The 17,840-nt window shown below is 35.9% G+C and overlaps 1 pseudogene; it reads right to left on the minus strand.

Moving 5' to 3' along the window:
* Positions 1-974: 974 nt before the first annotated feature.
* On the minus strand, positions 975-6,123 carry LOC114268863 (NADPH--cytochrome P450 reductase-like; annotated as a pseudogene).
* Between the last annotated feature and the right edge of the window lie 11,717 nt (positions 6,124-17,840).

Here is a 17,840-nt window from a genome sequence, read left to right on the forward strand (position 1 = left end):
ATTTACAATACAAACTTTAGGGAAGAATTGTGATTTGATCCTGCATGTTTATATATTCAACTTGTTGCGGTTTTGACAGATCTGAGAAGCTTAAGCTGTGCAGGTCATAATCACTGTTGATAGACAGTTAACAATGCCTTAAAATTTTGAATTCAGACATTCTCTTTCCCTTCTTCATCAGCCTCGATATCATCAATACCAACCCAACAGGTGAGAGCAAAAAGAAATTCCTTCAAGTTCACCATTCCATTTCTATCTTAGCCCATCTCCTCTGCAACAATTAGACAAGACTGAGCAACTCGAACAATATACATTAAAGAAAATGAAGAGAGGAACAGGAAAGTTTGTTTAAAGAAGATCAACACCCCAATCCATATGAAAGGATTTATATGTTTTTAGATTGTTGAAACGCGTGAAATTTCATTGGTTCCTTAGCCCAAAAACTTCTAGCCAGTAGCCACTCACAAGATTAATTAAATGTTTTTTCATGAATTTGCTTGAATGTCATCTATATAAACAGGTGGAAGCGATAATAAGTTCCCTTACCCTTAGATCCTGTAACTCTATCCTCCCTTCAGAAGGCCATGAAGATGGTGGCCTTCTATCTTTCACAATTGCTGGAGGCTCTGGAGGTATATGCATAAACTGTTTGATTCGTTCCACTGAAATAACATAATTAGCCAAGCTGCTATACCATTGAATCATGAACACTTGGGTGCTTGTCAAAGCCAAAGCATAAGAAAGAGAGAGTCCAACAAGCCCTGCAAAAATAAACATGTTTTAAGAATCTAAAAGAAAATTTCTAAGCAATAAATGAATTATTCCACTGAACCATGGATATACCTAGATCAACATAACAGTTGGGAAGTAAAACCAAGTGAAAAACAGCAGTGAATAAAGTAAGATTTTGAAGTGCTTCTACTTTCAAAATTAACCACTCCATGGTTGCATTGAAGTAAAAGAAAAGTTTTGCATCATTGTCTACAAGCTTTAGGTAGCTTTGGAAGAACCTGTTTGCCATGTTAAATGCTCTTATAGTTACCACTCCAAGTGAGGTCTCGGCTGCATAATTCATGACAGGTGCTTTGTTGTTCCATTGATTCTCATTAGTTCCCTTGTAGAGGCTTGATAATATCCCTTGAGTCAATAAAGAATTTTCTTAATTAAAATTTTCCTTTCCTTGATGAAAATAAGAAAAATATTACTATTAAGTTGGAAAATGAAACTCACTTGAACATATTTTGAAGCCACTGTAGCAAAGAATGCTACAAAGAGAACTTGCCACGTGACTGACGCCATAATGCCAATGATTGTTACCGATTCAATTAAAGGAGCAACCACAGAGGCAAATGAGAAAGGTATGTCGAAATCCACCACACATAAATGTGATGAAGCCTACAAATAACAAGCATGTATATAAAAGTGCATATCAGTAACTAGCTAAGCAATACGATACATAAATACTATGGTTACTTTAGAATTGATTGAAGAAGAATAAAATCTTACTCGGGTCAAAATTCGTTCAACTGGGGTGGAATCAAAGAAAAGTATAGGAGCATTGAAAATAGAATTAGTGAAATCCGAAAAGAAAGCCTTGGAAGCTTTTAATCCTAGAAGAGCAGCGGACAAAGACCTTAGATATACAAAGAAGGTACTTATTGTCGAAATTATAGTGTATACTCCAATTAAGATGCCACTACTAATTTTAGGAATTTGAATGCCGAAAGCTAGCCAATAACTTGAAACAGCTTGAAGAGCAACAAAACCAATCTGAGTAATAATAACTAAAGAAAGCATCAACGATCCCTTTGAGACGAAGATGTAATCCAAAAATGGCTTCCATCCAACATTGCCAATTTCCTTCTCTTCTTCTTCTGTCAATTGTATTCCTGGCAGACCTTTGACAGAAATATCCCCCTCACTATTTGCTTTAGTAAGGTAGGACCCTCTAGTCTCTTCCATTCTATCCATGTATTGTGACTGAATTTCACTTTTATTTTGATTAATTGTAGAATCCAAGACTGGAATTGAACTTTTGTGAGCATTCACAAGCTGTTCAAATGTTGTACCGATCATCAACAGTTCTTTATAGCTTCCTGATTGAGTAATTTCTCCACCTTCTATAACCTAGGGGAAAAAAACAATTTATTATATCCAATGAATTGAAAGCTAGTATGTAAATACAAGAGTGGCAATTCAAATTATTTCATTACCAGAATTTTGTTAACCTGGGAGAGAAATTCCACTTGATAAGTCACTAAAATGACAGTCTTCTTCTCCAGGGCAGTCATAACACAGTCCTGCAGCTACATCATTCAAAAGTTGGTAACAATGAGAGATCAACTATGTCATACATACCACATGCCTCAAAAGAGATCAACTTTGTCTCTGTTATATTATCTTTGGGTGCATCACCCGTGCTCAATGCACCTCCCATTGTCAATTACCAAAATAAAATGAGACATGAGATAATACCTGAGGTGTATCTGCCCAATTACATAAGTTGCTAGAAATAAGTATATATAAAAACAATAGCATAGAGCAGATAATGAAGCCTGAGAAGTATTTGGAGATTCTGAGAGACACTCCAGGCAAGAAGTATTTGGAGATTCTGAGAGACAGTTTTCGAACTGATTAGCTGAAAAAACACATCTTGAATCCGACCAATAAAGAATCTTTGCTTCTTATAATTTGTAATTTGCAAAGGGTACCAGACCAATAAAGAATTGACTCAAAAAGGAAAAGAAAACACAAATAAGTAGAAATCCCCTTTACATCTTATGTCCTAATTATCAGTCTATGTAGAGGAAAGAGGAAGGCAAATAGAAGTTACTCCACAAGACTACCTCCCTGCTCTAGAAAGGTAGAACATAGAAAATGAAACTGACTTTAAATTTATATCTGATAAGCCAATCAACTCATGTTTATTTAGAATATACACAAAATAGGTTGTTGTTCTGGTGTCATGTAGTTGAATAACAAGTGTTGTGATATAATATCTAGGTTGTGGTATTATTCACCTTGAGGAGGATGAAATTGAGTAATATCTAGGTTGCAAGCGTGGGCAACTGATGCGAAGAAAACACCAAGTGGAGGCTTGGCTGATGAGAATTCTGCCATAATCTCAAGAAGGCTTCACTGACTTGCAACTACCCATTGTGCATATTCATCCTGTAGATAGGAAAGATAGTGTTAAAAACTATGATGGATGAACCACTTTATTCTGAAAACTCTAAACCAAAAAATTGCAAACCTTTCCAGCAGGAGATCCAAGATGCCTCAATCGCTTGGCTTCACTTGGATCAGAAGCATGAGCTGCCAGGGCAAGTAATGCAGACTGGAAAACACATACATTTAACAAATTAGTTAATGAGAGTTCACATATATAATATTATGAGCAACACATAACTAAACAAACTATGGCCCTACCTTCTTCGGAAAGCTCAAAAGATCCGCATATCGAGTCAGTGCCATTCTTATGGTACATGCAGGGAAAGGAGGCAGCAATGAGCTACCACCAAGTGGAGTGCCATCCTCTTTATCGGTGTGAATGGAGAAATTTGTACTGGTGATAAATCCATTAACCTTTCAGCTTCCTTCACAATGTCAATCACATTCTCACTGTACACGCTGACATGATCCCCAGTTTCACATTTGTGGACAAAGGAAGTGAAGAAAGATAAATGAACAAAGTTGATTCATCATTAAATGCATGCTTTTTCTAATCCAATTTGTTTTAAATTTAAAGAGCAGAAATTTTCCATTTAAAGCTAAAGCAAAATCCAGTTGACAATTTGCTTACCAAAAATAAATAATAGTAGTAGGTTGACAGAATTTGTCATCACCTTATTCCAAATATACATCCATAATTAAGTGAATTAGAATTGCAACTTACGCAAGTCCAGTTCCAGCAATGTCAAATTCCAGATGGGTGCAAGATCGATCAGAGGCAGCAGTATGAAGCTCCTTTTTCACAGCTACATTAGACCTTAATTCCAAGATAAAATATTTGTTAGGTTACAGAAACAAAAGCATATAATTAACTGGCAACAGAAAAATTCAGGATTGCATTAATTCTAAATTGGCTATTTAACAAAAGATACAAAACTAGGCAACCTGTAGTAAAACCTCTAGGAAACTATAAAGTTAAGGAGAAAGAGGAGAACAAAGTCCACTTAAAGTTGACAAATCAAAAAGGATGTCGCCCATATATACAGAAAAAATTAGGTTAGTTTAGCTTGTATTGTTATGTACTCCCCAAAATGTAATTACTGAAGTATAGATGTAATAGAAACAAAGAAACAATACAAACACAAGCAAATAAAAACAAACACAAGCAAGCAAGATAAATAATAGCACTATTATGATGCTACTAAGAGAACGGGAAGGAGGAACCTGGTTCTAGATCAACATTTTATTATGTAATTCCTTTTCAATCAATAAATCAATGACAAACCTGTTCCAGCCAAACCCAGCTTTGGCTGATGACCTTCAATACAATATTGTGAAAAAATATAACGAAAGATAGATGAGTGATAGAAAAAAAAAAAAAAAATCAAATTTAAGTCAATACCCAAATTAACCAATAGACAGACTGCTAATCACTACTGAGTTCTCCAATTAATGTTTATCATCTAAATAAACCAAAATATATTTTGATACATAGAAATTGACATAATGGTGAATGTATCCTCATATTTAGAAGCATTATAGACAAAAGAATATAGCTCCAAAAAAGTAAGAGAAACCAAATTCAAGTAGATTCTCATCAGTATATTGAGTAAACAAATCTAAACAGAGTTGTTCAATACAAATCTAAACAAGATCAAAAACAGAACAAACATGTAAACAAATATATTAGAACTTACCTCCAATGAGAAAGTTAGGGTTTCTTTTCTCACAAGAGTTGATTTTTTCCGTCACTGCCGATCAACGATTGGATCATTCGAGAGCCTGAAAACAAAATAAGGGTGATTATGCAATTAATACATAGAGATACATATAAAAATTCATATATATGCTTGAATAGAGAGATTTTTAGGACAAAAAAAATTATCCAAAAAAAAGTACAGATAATGTGTACGCAGAGAACGAGATCGAGAGAGAGATTGAGAGATCGAGAGAGAGGGAGACAGAGACAGGCAGAGATCGACAGAGAGAGAGAGAGAAGAATCGACGAAACTGAGATTGGATTGAAATTAAAATTGCGCAAATGGTTAGTAGACGATGCAAATGCAGATGCAGATGGTGGTGGTGGTGGCGGTGGCTGTGGAGCTTCGAAATCAAAATCATTCTGAGATTGGATCGACCGAATGATGAATCACCGAGCGAAGAAGGTTGAATTGAGTTGAAGGAGCTAAAGGGTTTAGAGAGAGAGTGAGAGATTTGAGGGATCGATTTCTCTGAGACTCTAGGGTTTCTCAGATTCAAATACGTTGGTGAGAGATTTGAGGGTTTGAAGAGAGAGAGAGGAACACATTTGGAGGCGCTTCTCAAACGACTTGGATTACTTAAACTGTATCGTTTTAATTAAAATAAAATGTGACGTTTATAAAACGTCGTTAAATGTTAGAAATAGTGACGTTTAAAAAAACGCCGTTAATAAACGCCGTAAAATCATATATTTCCCGTATTGCTTTCAGATCATGGCCCTAATAAAGTCAAAGTCGATCCATGGAGAGCGAGGTATGAGAGAGAGACAACAAGAGTTGGACAACATGTGTTGGTTTTTGAGTACTATAGTCAAATCAATCTTAGTTATTAGATCCAATATAGATGAATTTTATCAGTTAACTAGTAATGAGCAAAATTGGAAAACAAATTGAGATGACTTTCACAAAAATTGAGGTAGTTTTACATATCATTGAAATTTATCTAATTTATTGCGTAATGTGATTAACGTGATTTGGTAAAACTTACAATTTATATCTATTTTTTGGTGTAAAAAAAAATATTTGATACACACATGTTTCCAAAAACTTCTTATAAAAACAATTGAGAAATAGTGGTTGTAGGTGACTATTGGAGGCCCGGAATTTTTTTTTCGTTGCAAAATATAAGGATAGCTGAAGGAAATGAGACTTACCAGAGATAGCTGTTGGGTGACGATAGTGATAATGTCATCGACAATGGTGGTTGTAGGAGAGGAAACATTTTTATTTTTTTAGTAAAGGGAATGATTTTTTTTTTTTAAACAAGTGAATTTTTTTTTATAGTATTTATTAGAATATATAAATGGAGAATTATAAGAAAATGACAACATAAAATAATTGCAGTATCATAGAAGTACATCAATTTGTGTATTAGATTGTGCAACTAAGTTTTTTACTTCCATCTTTTTCTAATCATGTTGAGTTTATACTATTTTATTGCAATTGTCCTATATAGAAAAATATATAAATTGTTTATAATTTAAAAAAAAATAAAAATAGCCACTAATAAATTTTTGTTCTCAGTTTTGAAAAGGGATATTGGCCAAAAGTCCCTCATTGGTCCCCTTTAAAATGAAAAGGATGGTCCAAACTTTTTTTTAATCTGTAAGCTTCCTGGAGAAGAAGCGTCTCGTTCATGAAGGACAAACAAATTTGTTTCTATTTTAATAGACAATCTTACCCTTGATAACTATTTTTACATTTTAAACTTTAAAATGATATAACTTTTGATCTATATATTAATTTTTAATAAAATTAATAGTTTTACAATCCTATCATCAAGATCTATTAAGATATATGTTGGCTATGAAATTCTTTAAAAAAAATCATAATTTTTTTTTATTGTTGAAATTAACGTCAATAGTAAAATTTTACTACATACGTCAGTTATTATTATTCAAAGAATTTCATAGTTAACTTAGATCTTGTTTCATAGATCTTGATGAGAGAATTCTAAAAATACTAATTTTATTAAAATTGAGGTCTAGATAAAAAGTTGTACTCTCTCCATCCTAAAATATTTGTCTGTTATTCTACTTTTTTATACTCTCTCCATCCCAAAATACAAGTTTCTTATTCTATTTATTTATTGCCCAAAATATTAGTCACTTTCCAAAAATCAATGACAAAAATAATATGAATTTCCTATTTTTTCATTCTTTTAAATTCATTGACATTAATATATACAAAAAGTGTAATTATGACAAATTTCAAAAAAAATTATATTATTTTATTTTCAAATCAAAAGGTAGTTTTTGAAAGTTCATATTTTTGAAGTGTAATAATTATACTACTAAAAAAAGTTGAATTTCCCAAAAGGGATCAATATTTTGGGACGGAGAGAGTATCAATTTAAAGTTTAAAATATTAAATTAATCACTAAGGTATTTTGGCAATAGTGGTGTGCACGCTGGATTTTTCAAGAGATTTTTTTTTTTGTACTTATTCTTAATGCATTAAAGTTTTATTATGAGGGGTTTTTGATCAAATCTCCTTTTTAAAATTGGTGAAAGTGTGAACACAAATTGTAACTTAAATGTCATTAAACACCTCTCCAAATTAAGAAAAAAAGACTTAAATACTGGTCATTAAATGAGGTAAATATCATTAGAATTTTTTTAACAATACTTTACCCAAAAAAAAAAAAAAAAAGATTGGCTAAAAAGGTCCATTTTACATTTTTTTTTAAATTTAAAAAAGAGAAAATTTTGATCGTCTGGACATATCCATTTTCTAGAAAAAATAAAATAAAAATTAGTCACTTTAAAAGGTGTTAAGAAAGCTAAAAATTATTATGACTATACAGAACAAACTAATTTTTTTTTTAAACATTAATGTCCAAATAAAAAATTTATATATAATTTTATACAAAATAATGTAAATGAAGCTTTCAATTAAAAAAAAAGTCATGCAAATGAATTTTATTTATAAAAATAAAGGCACTAAATCCATAAATTCAAAATTTGAGTTTTGTTTGCCCAAAAGTCCTAGTAAAATATTATGCCCATAAGGACATGCTTGTACAAAATGACTAGAATACCCACGTATATATATTATACACGTTGAAACCCTCTCTCTCTCTCTCTCTCTCTCTCTCTCTCTCTCTCTTCTCTTCAATTTCTTTGTTCCGACTGACCACCACTACCTCCGTCGCCACCAATCTTCCGTCTGTCCATCACCTCCTTACTTTCCTTTACTCTGCCGCCTTTTTTCCTTACTGGCTATGACAACCCTGTTCTGCATTTTTCTTTCAATCCCTTATTTGTGTGTGTGTTTATGTGGTAAATGTGAAATTGACTGATAAATGTGTTATTAGTATGTTATTGACTTTATATTTGTTGACCGTAAGAAAATCTGTTAAGAATTCTGCTTTAATCTGAAAATTGAAAGCCTAAGTGGCGTCAGAAACTGAAATTGATTAATTTATTGTGATCAACATAATTTTTAGAGCTTAATGAGAAGTTTGATTAAAATTTGATTCAGCAATCTGATTTAATTAAATTAAATTAATTGAACTAAGTGTAATTAGTTAATCCTAAGCCTAGATTAACACCCTAATCTAATCCTCAAGTATAAATAGGCCATAGTTAAGAGCTTGGAGCCTTGATCACAAGTTTGAGCTCAAAAATTCTGAAGTGCAAAGTTTTAGAGAGAGAATGCAATTATAGAGAGAGAAATGCCTTGATTTGAAGAATTTGACTTAAGGATCGAAGAATCAAGGAAGACAACTCAAGAACTTGCTAATTTGAGCCTAACTGAAGACCTTAGGTAAGCCTTTGAACTTTAATTCATGAGATTAAGACACCAAATATGTGAATTCAAAGAGATTATGTGCTTAAATGAAAGAATTAAGCTGAAATTGTTCGAATTAAAGTCAATTTGTACTTGCATGCATAGTTTGATAGAGTTTCATGAGTTTGAATATAATTCATGTCATCTAAGTTGAGTTTTGAAGCCATCTCTCACATGCACTCATGAATTATGAAGTTTTAGAACTTTATTTGCATGGTTTACAAAGTTTTGAAGTTCAATCTCATGTTTTGAAGGCTAAGGAAAGGAATTTGGAAAGGATTTCCACATGCATGAAAGTTTGAGTCTCAAATTGCTTTGACTATGAAGTTTCAAGTCTTAATTTTACTAAATTCATAGAATTTTGAGTTAAAGGTTGTAATTAATCATGGTTCATGTCATCTAAGCTTGAATTGAAGGTTAAACCATCTACGCATCCATGATTAATAAAGATTTGATGTTGAATTCAATGTTTTGAGCTTTGATTTTTGCAGATTGATTGTGTATCATGTTCTTGGAAGAGTTTCTAAGTGTTTTCAAGGTTTTGATCAAGCCGTGCAAGTTTTTGATTTGAAGATACATGTTTTGAAGCTTAACTATTCTGGAAATTTCAGAATTTTGCATCACCGCTCGAGCAAACAATCCATCGCTCGAGCGCACTCTACATGCATCCAGTACTTTTACAAACATTTAGCTGTTGGCTTGAGCGATCAAGTGTGCGCTCGAGCGAACTCACTTTTGTTTTGCACTTGGCTTGAGTCACCATCGAGCGTAAAATTTGAGTAACCAGTACTTTTGCAATCTTTACAGATAGCTCGAGCGACCAAGTGTGTGCTCGAGCGAACCCTCTGCTATTTGTTGGACCGCTTGAGCCACCAAGTGTGTGCTCGAGCAACCAAGTGTGCGCTCAAGCGAAGACCCTGTTTTCAGCAAAATTTGACTAACACTTATAAGTTCATGTTTGCATCCTCATGCCCTTTTAGGCTTTCTTTTCCAGCAGTTGAACATTCTAAGTGAATTAAAAGGATAAGAATGAAGCCTAAGAGAATTGAATAAGTTAAAAGAACAATCTGATTAAGCAATGTGATTCAACGTGTGTACATTTATGACTGTGTAGGATTATCCACAAGGACAAGTCAACAACTGAATCATTGTGAGTAATATCTTTTTGGGTGGATAATGTGAGTAATATCTTACTAAAGATATTTTCTTATTTACTCTATTTTTTTTCATATTCTATTGTAGTAAACCTTTTGAAACTGTGAATTTACAAAAGTGAATGAGTTTCTATCTTTCTAATCATTGTGACATCTGTAAAGGTGATTGATGAGACACGAATGTGTATGATGGACCCAAGGTCGTTCTGTATATCTGAATTGAACTCGAGGTCGTTCTGTACATTTGTTAAGATAGACCCAAGGTCATTCCGAGCATCTGATAAGTATAACTATCTGTTATGAGTTGATCAAATAATTATTATACAACTGTAAATGAAGGGACCCAAGGTCATTCCGTTATGATATGGTCAATTCCACTCTGTACATCTGTTAAACGTTGGACCTGAGGTCGTTCTGTTATCTGTTGGACCCAAGGACATTCTGTTATGGAATGCTTATGATGCAGAAATGTCATTTACTAGACCTCATTTACATAAACCATTTACTCTGATGTTATTCACTAGGCTTTTGTTCTCTCTGTTATAATTGTATGTATGTAGGTGAGCAGCGAGATGTCCAGCCCCAGTCTTAGTAATCCTGATAAGGATAGCAAGTTTTGTGGAGTCTGTTATGAGTGCCTCGCGAGTGAGGCTTTTGTTCTTCTGCTCTTTAGTTTTTTGATTTTCTATTTCTTTCTTTTGATGGTCATACTCGACCTTTTTTTGTATACATATATGTTTTGGTTTTGTATGACAAGGGTGTTTTAAAAGATCTTGGACATATGAAACCTTATTATGTTGTATGAGTGTGAGTTGTTAATACATGTGAAGTTTCTGTTTATGTCATTTATGCACAGTTCATTGGACAAACTTTTCTAATTCTGCTTCCGCTTCTGGCCTCGTTATCAATTAAGTATTTCTGTCATTGAGGCCGAGTAATCTGGAATTACTAGCCGATTACGGTCTAAATCCATAGGGACGAGTTTGGGTCGTGACACCGGTGGTGTTGCCGCCGTTGGCTTTGGTTTATAGGATCATGATCGGAGGAGTCGGTGACGACGTAGATCTAGCTGCCTTTGCCACTGAGAGTGCTTGATCTGGTTGTCATTTTCTACCCTAAACCCTCATTCGAAGGCCCATTCAAACCTCCATTACCACCATCATATCGTGTTTGGTTCTGAATCCTTCTCAGCTTCGCCACCACCTTCTTCGATCTGATATTTACGATTGGAAGATTCTTAATTGCAACACCACCGTCTTCTCTATAACTGACGGTTTCATAATCTTAGAAGAATTACTTTGAGGCTTTGTAGTGGCAGTAGAAGGCGGATATGTGCGTCTCTCCAGCCATCCGTCGGCTGATTTAAGTAAGATGATGATAACAACTCGGATCTGGAAATGGTGGTAAGGGTACTATGTCTAGAACAAAAACGCTAACCACCATCTAGATCTTTTTATTTATTTATTATTATTGTTCTTGTTCTTGTTGATTTATTGTTGTTGTTGTTGTTCTTATTAACTTGTTGTGGTTGTTGTTGTAGGGTTTGGTTTGGCTTGATATTGCAACAGATATGGTTGGTTTGGCTCTATATTTCAACAGGTATGATTGGTTCGGCTATATTTTCGATAGATAGGATTTGCCTTGGTTTGGTATTTCAACAAATAAGAATTTCAAACAGATGTTATTTTACACAGATAGATTTTGAACAGATATAATTAAAATTTTAAAAGAATAATTTTGACAAATAGAATTTAGTTAAAAAAATAAACAAATAATAAAATTGGGGTAAATAGATTTAAACAGATAAATGAAAAAATTAAGTAGATAATAAAATTTGTACAGATTTGAACAAATAAGGCAAAAAAATTGAATAGATAGTTAAAAAATTTGAACAGATAGATATAAAATTTGAATTGATAGAAAATAATTTGAATAGATAGATATAAATTTGAACAGATAAATAAAATTTGAATAGATAGTCAAAAAAATAAACAAATAAGAAAAAATCAACAGATAAATTAAGGGATAAAATTAGAAACAAAATGCCATTCAAAAAAAGAAAATGACTTCTCACCAAACTATTTCATAAAGAACAGACCTCTCACCAACAAAAAATATCCACTAGACCTGATACCTTATGACCTTCTTAGATTAGACTTTTCAATAATTTCTAGAGATTATTTTATTTATACCCCTATACTTTTACACGATTTTCAATGACCTCCCCAAACTACTACTACTTTTACGCTTACCTCATACTATTTAAGTTACTATCAATTTTGTCCCTGCCGTCATATTTGAAACGAAAAAGTTAAAAAATTACATTTTGGCTCCAAATTTAAAAAGAAAGATGTAGACCCACCATTTCTTACCAACAAACCACCACCACCAACCATCTTTCAAACTTCATATCTTTCTCGATTTTCGATGGTTCTACTTCATTCTTTCGCCATTCTCTTCACCTCATTTCTTACTTCGCCTTACACTACCTCGCTTTCTCACTTTTTCATGTAATGGGTGGTTTTGGTATGCCGAAAGTTGTCCGAAAACTAATTTCAAAAATTTCAAGATATTCATCTTTTGTTTCTTTCTTCTCCATCTTCTTCATTCTTCTTCTTCTTCTTCTTCTTCTTCTTCTTCTTCTTCATTTATAACATGATGTGGAACATAGTTCTAGGTGGTAATGGAGCTAGTAATGGTGGTGGTGGCAGTCCGGTAATGGCGGTGGGTTTGGTGTTGTAAGTTGGTGGTGATGGTAATGCTCATGGTGGCAGTAATGGAACTTGGTTGAAAAAAGGTACGTTTGGTATTGTAAGGTGGTGGTGGTGGTGATGGTAATGATCATGGTGGCGGTGAAGTTGGTGGTTCGGGTGGTGATGTTGGTGAAGTTAATGAAGGTGATGAAATTGATGTAGAGATATATATCATCTTTATATATATATATATATACATACATATCAATAATCTATCTCCATAACAATCCTGTTGAAACTGAACAGCTCCATGTAGACACCCCATTTTTGACCGTCCTCAAGACTTGGACGTCATCGTTTGAACATTTGATGATCCTCCATGCTCGTGTTCGTTTTGAGTTTCTGAAGGTCTCAGCTGCGCGCCTTGCCTTGAAGCCTCTCAACTTGTCTATTTTGTGCTTGGTTGTGGACCAAGAGCTTGTGGCTCTGTTTCTGAGGGAAGGGGATGGCTTGTTGGCCAGCCCCATAACCCATCGGCCAGGCCTCATGCCTATCGGCCATGCCCTCTCTCCATCGGCCATTAGTGTTGGCCGGTCGGCACCACTTTTGGTCGATCGGCCATGTTTGTTGGCCGAGGCCTTTTTATTTACTTTTGCAGATATTTTTCTTCCACCTGTGACAGCTGGTAAGCACAAATCTCATCCTCCATACACGTGTATGGAGGGATTGAATTCAAGCCTTTAGCTTGTTCAACAAGCTTGGGACTTGATTTCTATAAGAAGGGAGGCCCCTCTCCCTTTCCAGAGGTTCTGAAAGTTTGATATACAAAACATATATATCTCTCTCTCTCTATATTTCCCTCTCTCTCTCTCTCTCTCTATATTGCTTAAAAGTGTGTTTTGTCTTCACTTTTGCTCTACAACACCTAGTAAAGCACCATTGTTTTATTGCTGAGGTACTAGAGGACCTTGTTTGGACTCTCAAAGTTTGTTTTCTTTGGCTCAGAAGTGCTGGTTTGTTGTGGTTCTTCAAGGGTGAGTTGTTACCCCTTTTAAAACCTTGTTTTGCTTAAGTGTTTGGCCCTCTTTGCATACTATTTTAGGCCTTGGTTTCAACTGAAAAAATTCTTTTTTTGAAGTTCTTAACATGTTTATTTAAGGCCTCTTTGGTATTGGGGGTGGTCTACCCCCTTTAGAGCCTTGTTTGGCCTTGTTTTGAACCATCTCTTTAGGCCTTTGGATCACCTTTATTTGGCCTTTCTACCACCGAATTCCAGAGGAATTTTAGTGGTGAAAAGTGTGTTTTGAGGTCTTAAATAGGAGGGGGTTGTCCCTCCTCCTCTTCTTTTGTTGGCTTGTGTTGATGGCCAACCAAGAGAGTATGCATTTCTATCTTCTTGAGGCTTTGTTTGAGCTCATTTTTGCGACTTTCCAGACCTGCCATAACTCTGTTTTTAGCTATCTTGGTCACTCCTTGCATGCTTTTTGTACTTGTAGTTTAATCCTACTTATAGCTTTGTAAAGGAGTATGTCTTTCTAGCATGTTTTGGCTCTATCTCAGCATGCTTAGGGCCTTCTTCTAACATTGTACAACTCTGTTTTGGGTTGGTTTGATTGTCTCTTGCATGCTTAATACACTTGTAGTGTAATCCTTGCAAACTAGTCTTGTATGCTTGAGGTTTTGGCTTATCTTTCTAGCATGTGTTCATTCCATTCCAGCGTGTTTTTGGTCATTATTTAACACGTCATAACTCTGATTTTGGTTAGTGGAGCCATCTCATGCTTGGTTTTGATAGGTGTAGTGTAATCCTCCTTGTTCCCCTTGCATGCCCCATGCTTCATGCCTTTAATTCTAGCTTGTGTTGGCTATGTTCAAGCATACTTTTGGCACTGTTTTGACTTGCCTTGGGACTATTTTAAGTCACCTTGGCCCTTTGGGGCTTGCTTGATATGGCCATGGGGTAAGTTCCTTGGCTAGCTTTAGGCTTTGAGCCCACTAGCATGCTTTATTTATCATATGTGCATGATTTGGCATCCTTTGGAATGTGATTTTAAAGCCTATTTCACTGCCACACTCTCACATTTTTCACTCCTTCAATGTGCTTGAGAGTTGGTGCCTTCATACTTTGTTTGTAAACCAATTGGCATGCATGCTTGTATATACTTTTGGACTTCATTTTCAGCATGCTTTGGCCTTTGTCTCGGTATGCATGAGGCTTGTTTGAGATTGGTTTGGTCCTTTAAGTGTTGCATTACATAGCCCTTGCCATTGCATTGTTGTTTGAGTGTTGTTGCATGCTTATGTTGCTTGCATATTGCTGTTGCATTATGTTTGCATGGTTGTTGCATTGCATTGGGTTTGGGATGGGTGTCAATCCAAACACGAGGAACGAGGGACGTTTCATACTCAAAGTGATGAAACGTGCCTCATTCCTTAGGTCACCGACACCTTTGATCATGTATGACAAGGTGGCGGTTCATTGAGTCCTATGTGTTATTTGTGTGCATTCATTGTCATTGATTTGTGCAACTCGGCCTCTTTGACCATCATGCATTGAGATGCGTGATTGATGGCTCGAGAGCCGAACACTACACTCCTTTGAGCTTTAGACATGATAAGGAGTGTGGTTGCACACACATTTTCTTGCGAATACACTGCCATGCCTCTATTAGTGCTCTGCTCTGTTGCAGCAGAAGGGAGAATTTGCAAGAAACAGTGGCTGATTGACCACTTAGTCTGCCGATCGGCTATCAAAATTGGTCGATAGCCATAAACTCTGGCCGATGGCCACTTCTCAGCATGTCCATAAGGTGGATCAGAAGTATCTTAGAGGTTGGCACAATTTTTAGAAATCTAAAACAGTGCAAACAGAGGCATCATGAGGCACGGTAATGGATTTCCGAGAGGATGCTGTAGACGTCCCCGAACGTCCCGGGAGGGAATCCCGTTTTGTTCATTGGGCTCACTACAGTTCAGGACTCAATGTCACGGTTCGGTATCTAATCTCGCAGAGTGCAATGCAAGACCAATGAATCATCAAAGAGTCCAAATCCGGCAAATCGTTTTGAAAAACAGATTTTTAGAAAGAAGTGCCAAACATGGACTGCTTTGCCAGATACAGAGTCGCCACCTAAATATTTTATTTTGGAAAAATTTAGGAAACCCTGACTCGTGCCTAAGGCCACAAGTCCGTCATCACCAAAGTTGCCTTGGCTCGGGAACTTGGGTACGATTGGGGAAGGTCACTTCGTGAGCACCCCCGCTCGCCCGATCAAGGATCGGCCTCTACTAACCATGATATCGAGTTTTGGAAACATTATGCGTTCTTATTCCGGTTATTAGCCTAGAATTACTATGTGATGCGCATAGCATACAAGTATAGACTGGATTGCCCAAGTTGGAACAAAGCATCGCATATCAGTTTGTTTTGAAAAATAGATTGAAATTTGCTACTCGTAAGTAGGCTAAAATACGGGTTTCGACGAATTATTCCAATTCAAGCAACCCAACCTTCACCCACAGGCATTCAGGCAGTTATATCACATAAGCAATTAGCCTTATGGAAAGCATGCTATCATGTTAGCACTCACATACATGCAAGATGCTAAAGCATAAATACTGACAGTGTACTCTGAGCCAAAACAATGAACATGTTAGTAATCAAATGTATGATCCAAGTCCATGTTAAAATGGCTAATGCATCTCAGGAAAAATGCAACTAGAATAGGCTCGGCTAATCTAAGGATGGCATGTGAAATGCAACAACTCGATACACGTATTCAAGTTGGATTTGAAATACTATGCAGTTAGTATAATGCGCCAAGCCCGATGCATGCAATACGGATGAATGATGCAATCATGCGAGCATAAGTATGCTAATTGAAACATGCCCTAAACTAACCATCAAAAGCTAGTAAATAAAAGGGAGAAAGACGTGGGGTTGAAAGACATTCACACACGCACGCACACTTATTACAAATTCGCCCTCTTGACGGAGGGTCCAAAAGAATGATACAAATTAATTAACTAACAAGCTAATTATATTACACAACACTTAATTAATTAAATGAATTAATTAAGCTAAGAAAGCAGTAAAGAGGCCTCGGGAAGGGGGATGAATGCGTGCACGCTCGGCTCTACTAGGAAATCCATCGCCATACTCATGCTGCCTTTGTTTACACTGATTTGTACTTCTGAAAACTTCACAAGTCCCAAGGAAGCTTCAGAACCACTCCTTGAGCACCGTGGGATGTCACCGGCCATGAAAGTATGGTCATCGACCAAAAATGGGATCACCGGCATTATTTTGGTAGTCAGCCTACACTGAAAGTTGCTGACCGGCCATTTCCTCCTACAGGAAAATGGTTTGCTGCAACAGAGGGCAGATAGAACATGGCGATGCATTTTCAAAGCAATTTATGCACCACCACCCTCCTCAGCATGTTTGAGACTTAGAGGAGCATGGTTCTCGACCCTCGGGCCATCAATTACACATTTCAATGCATGATAGCCCAAGGTGCCAAGTGTGCATTTCAATATGGAATGAAATGCATATAACACATAAGGGACCCCAACCTCTATCATGATTGATTAAGAGGCAAGAGATGCATGCTCGATGCTATGCAATCTAAACAAGCATGCAAGATGCAACATGGACGTTCAAACATGCAAAGTGAACATGTGACAACATGTGAGGATAGGCAAGCATGTAACAACATGTTAGGCAACTTAACTAGAGGTGCATGCCAAATGCAATACCACTTAAACATGCAACAACATGTTAATGGGCCAAGTATGCAACAACATGTCATGGATTAAGTACACAACGAGGCACAGTTAAACTAGCATGCTACAACATGCAATTTACCAAATATGCAACAAGTATGTGACGACATACAAGGCAAGCATGCAACAACATGCGGGGATGGTCTTAAACCAAGATGGACAGCTCTCGAATAAGCCCAAATCAACGGCCAAAAGTACTAAGATGAAGGTACCAAAATGCAAAACAAACATGCATGGCAATTAGCCCATAAGCTAGGCAACAAGACACAACTCTCAAACATGAGCAAGGTGTGACAAATGTGAGAGAATGACAACGCATTAAACTCTGAAAATATGTGAGGAATGATGCCGAATCAACCAAACAAAGCAAGCAAAGCATGCAAGAAGATCTAAGGCCTAAGGCTAACCAAAGGGCTCAAACCATGGCCATACATGGGAAGTCCCAAAGGGTCAAAGGGACTCAAAACAGTCCCAATGCAGGTCGA

Source organism: Camellia sinensis, chromosome 5 (genome assembly GCF_055761805.1).
Source record: "Camellia sinensis isolate YWXY chromosome 5, ASM5576180v1, whole genome shotgun sequence".
NCBI lineage: Eukaryota > Viridiplantae > Streptophyta > Magnoliopsida > Ericales > Theaceae > Camellia > Camellia sinensis.